We start from the raw sequence: 5,000 nt of genomic DNA, 5'->3' as shown, positions 1-5,000 counted from the left end.
TTTTTTTTTCCAAGGTTGTATATTCAACGTCCAATGTTGCATTGAAAAAAATGGAGTTCCTTGCCCTGTAAAGAACTCACAACGTGCAATACATATGTATATATATATATATATATATATATATATATATATATATATATATATATATATATATATATATTTATTTATATATATATATATATATGTATATATATATGTATATATATACACATATATATACATATATACATATATGTATACATATTTATATGTATATATACATACATATATATATATATATTTATTTATATATATACTCTATACACACACACACATATATATATATATATATCAAGGTCCAATAAAAGAAACAAAGTAGAATAAATTAATTGCATTTAAACTAGTATACAATTGACCCTTATCTCATGGAAAATAAGAGGAAGTCTACCCAGACAGTATTGTCATGATTGGCAAAGCTCTACTAGTTAGGGCCACTCATACTATACTGGTGGTCTGTGAGCGATCAGACGAAAATCTTCCACCATCACCAAAACGCACTGGCCAGCTTGATGATCGAAACTGGCCAAACCCTAGTTATAACTGGACATGTTGAGGTCTTTGTACTGCAGTGAACTAGAAATGGCAGCATTTGTTATTCTTGTTGTATATACATGTATAACTATCTATCTATCTACCTATCTATCTATCTATCTAAATATGTATATATATATATATATATATATATATATATATATATATATATATACAGAGTATATGTGGACGTTTGGTGTATATATATATATATATATACATATATATATATATATATATATATATATATATAAATATATATGTATATATATAAATACAATATTACAGTATACTTGCTATATGTGTGTGTTTGGAACACACACACACATATATATATACATACACACACACACACACATATATATATATATATATATATATATATATATATATATATATATATATATATATATATATATATATACAAATAGATAGATAGATAGATTACCATATGCATAATCGGGTTTAATCTATGTACACACATCTATGTTTCCATGCGTCCGTGTGAGTATGATTGCACTTATCTCAATTACTGCCCTAGTGAGGAGTTTTCCGCATCATTTCCCTTCCGTGATCCGAAAACATTAAGGAGAGGTGTACCCGGTAAACATTTGGACGACACAAGACGGGAACGATTCTGGTATTTATTGACTGCTTCCAAAACTTTCATCTTAATACCGAACAAATGGAACTGCCAGAGGATAGACCGTGTACGCGTGAACTCTCGTGAATTGTGGAAAATGTGAAGTTTTGTTGTTTAATTATATTATTCTTGTGGAAAACAGGAATATACTCCCCAACATACACACATACATACTCTCTCTCTCTCTCTCTCTCTCTCTCTCTCTCTCTCTCTCTCTCTCTCTCTCTCTCTCTCTCTCTCTCTCTCTCTCTCTTTTTAAACCCCTTCTAATGTCAATAAACACGAAGCATCTAGTTATCCCTTGAATTTAGGAAAGAATTATATATATGTTTTTTCTAAATAATATAAATAAAAAAGCTATTTTAAATACCAGTAATTGGATGTTACAATGCTAGATAAATTGGAGCTATTTCATCAGTAAATCAATCGAAATTGAACACGGACTCTTAAGAATTGAAGGCTTTCACCTTACATAAAGTATTTTCATTATACCAAAGGGTGCTTCCATAACATCCACTCTTCTTCAGATTGAATATATAAGATGTACAACCATACCAACGTTTCATGAAATTAACCTATTTAATGTAACATTTTTTGTTCCATATTTTATGGTTTCTGAGATTCTACCATTGATTCTGGAAAAACTGAGAATAAGAGAAACCCAATGCTTACCCAACTCCTTTGTATTTAGTACAATAAATACAGGAATTTTCATAAATTTCCTTTCAAATTAACAAAGGGTGTGGCTTTATTGTTGAATGAATGGATAATTGATAAAGTAGCGGAAGGGAAGGTGTCATCTAGATTTGTGCGGGTGAAGGTTAATTTGGCTAGGGAATGATGAGCTTTTGTTTGTACGTAAAGGCCAGGTCGGGAGAAAAGTGAAGAAGGTGGAATACTTTCTGTAATGAGTTAATTAGGTGTGTAGAAGAATTTTTCTAGTAGATGTTTGGTGACTTAATTGCCAAAGTGGGTGCTGGAGAGTAAAATGGCATACCATGTGGATATGGGAAGGGTGAGAGACTGCTAGGTATGCGTGTTGAAGAAGACCTCATGGTAATTAATAGTTCTTTTAAAAAAGAAATATGAATAAGTATACATGGATATGAGTGTCAAATGGAAGAGTAGTAGAAACCGTGTTAATGGATTATATGTTGATAACAAGAAGGATTAATTGATTGATTGATTTAAAGTTTTCAGGCATCCTGACATCTAAGGTCATTGACGCCGATAACATTCAATTTATGTATACAAAAAAAAGTAAAATAATAAAAAAAAAAAATAAAAGGGTATTCAATTAAAATCATAAAAGTTGAATGTCATAAAAGTTAAATATTTTTCAGAAGACCTGCTTCTGAAATAAATCTAAAAATGCCACTTGCATGGTAGGACACATCTTTTCCAAGAATCTTGGCAAGGATGAACCTGCCACCTTCACCTCGAGCCTCAAACAAATATCTATTCCTTAAGTTGTTATAATTGGGGCATTCGGTCAACAAATGCCTTACTGTTAGAGGTACTAAACAGTCGTCACAATACGGTTGGTGTTGGCCCTTCAGCAGAAACTCGTGTGTCAACCGAGTGTGATCAATATCGGGGCATCATATTATACCTCCAAGGAGATATGTCATTTGTTATCTCTTGCATTTTATTGGATGATTAGAAGATTGAAAGATGTGCAGGTGTTAGGAGTATGGATACCAGTATGTCTGATGATTTTTCTACGGGCTGACCAAGGGAAAGGCCCGTGCCAACAAGAAGTGTTGGCTTCAATACAAACATTCTGATAATTTTTTGGTTTAAGCTAAATTACTTGTAGCAAAGGAAAGGTAAAATCGATGTGAAAAGTAGGTAGTTAAAGTGAAAAGTTAAAAAAAAGAAAACAGATGTAAAAAGTTAATATAAAGAAAGGTTAGAATTGGCATATAACAGGGTCAAAGTGAAAGAAATTGGAGATCTAGAGGAGGAGTGGAAGTTAGTAAAAGAAAATATGGTTGGGCATGCAAGTGATGTATATGGTAAAAGGTTAGTTGTAGGTAGTATGAGGAAGAGTAGTCAGTGATTGAATGAAGGATGAGGTTGAAGGTTAAAAGAAAACGCGGGTACTTGAAGAATGGCTGCAGAGTAACAGTGTAGAGAAGTATGAAATATATATAGAGAGAAATGTGGAAGTAAAACGGAAGGTCACTGAGGCAAGGAGGTGGGGTCAAGGACAGGGTAGTCTGTATGAAGAGAATTAGAAGTTTTGGGAAGAAGTGAAGAGAGTAAGGAAGAGTGGATAGAGGAGTGAAGGGACAGTGAAAGATGAAAATGGAAGAGTGCTGAAAGGAGATGAGGTGAGAAAAAATGTGGGCTGAATATTTTGAAAGATTGCTGAGTGTTCAGCATAATAATGAGGCAGATATAATTTTTGTTGCAGTTGTTAATGTACCAGTGATGGGAGATGAGAATAAGAGAGAGAGACTACAAGAGAAGTGAATAGAGCACTAGATGACACGAGAGGAGGAAAAGCACCTGATATGGATGGTGAGAGTTGACAAAGGAATGGAGTGTAAATATACTAGGATGGTTGGTAAAATTGTTTATGTTTTAGGTTGTCAATGGTGCCAATGGATTAGGAGTCTGCATGTATTGTTCCACTATACAAAGGTAAAGGAGATATGCATGAGAGTTTTAATTCGAAGGATATTAGTTTATTGAGGCGCATGGTGGCTTTAGAAGAGTTAGGAAAGAGTATATCGATCATATTTTTATATTTAGTCAGATATGCAAGAAATATTTGGTAAAAGGTAGGGAGGTATTTTTTGTATTGATCTGGATAAAGCTTATGATTGAGTTGATAGGGATGCGATCTGGAATGTTAGGTGTGTTTTAGAATAAGGAATGAATCGAGCAAATGTTTTCTAGTGAGTATGGGGCTCAGACAGGGATGTGTGATGTCGCCATGGTTGTTTAATTTCCTGTTGAGGTGACGGCTTAATTGTCTAGCCGAGGATTGAAACTGATAGATAAGAGCGATCATCAGTGGGAGGTTGATCAGTTGCTCTTTGCAGATAATTCTGTAAATGTTGCAGACTTAAGGGAGAAGCTGTGTCGATTAAAGACAGAGATGGAAGTGTATGTGAGAGAGGGAAGTTGCGAGTAAATGTGGGTAAGACTAAGGTGTTGTGAGGTATACAAGAAGGGAGGGTGATGATATATTGAATGTCATATTAAGTAGAGAATTACTTGAGACAATAGATCTGTTTAAGTAATTGGATTCTGCTGAGGTGGAGTGATATCAAAATTACATCTGAGAATGAATGAAGGATGTAAAGTGTTGGAGGCGTTGAAGGAAATAGTAACGCAGTGAGGGTTAGGAATGAATTTATAGAGTTTTCTGTATATGAAAATGAATGTACCAATTGTTATGTATGGATAAATGTTATGGAGAATGAAAACGGTGGACACATAAATATAATGTGTTCTAGATGAAGTGTCTGAGGAGTATGGTTGATATACCTAGGCTGGATAGTTTTAGGAACGATGTAGTGAGAGTGCGAACAGGTATGAGGAATGAATTAGCAGCTAGAGTGAATATGAACGTGTTGAGATGGTTTGGCCATGTTGTAAGGATGGAAAATTATTATCTGCTGAAGAAGGTGATGAATGTAAGAGTTGATGGCAGAAGTACAAGAGTGAAGCCAAAGTTTGGGTGGATATATGGAGTAAAGAAAGCCCTATGTGACAAGAAGATAGAAGTGAGAGAGTAAAAAGAGCATGCTAGGAATAGAAATGAATAATGAAT

The 5,000-nt window shown here is 33.9% G+C and overlaps 1 protein-coding gene across 1 annotated transcript in view; it reads right to left on the bottom strand.

The window, feature by feature from the left end:
• Window positions 1-5,000, bottom strand: part of LOC137642178 (uncharacterized) — a 497,631-nt gene that overhangs the window by 7,739 nt on the left and 484,892 nt on the right. The gene's annotated exons all lie outside the window — the stretch shown is intronic.

Source organism: Palaemon carinicauda, chromosome 6, assembly GCF_036898095.1.
Source record: "Palaemon carinicauda isolate YSFRI2023 chromosome 6, ASM3689809v2, whole genome shotgun sequence".
In the NCBI taxonomy this organism is placed as follows: Eukaryota; Metazoa; Arthropoda; class Malacostraca; order Decapoda; family Palaemonidae; genus Palaemon; species Palaemon carinicauda.
The sequence above is the reverse complement of the archived record's forward strand: the minus strand, read 5'-3'. Positions and strand labels throughout refer to the sequence as shown.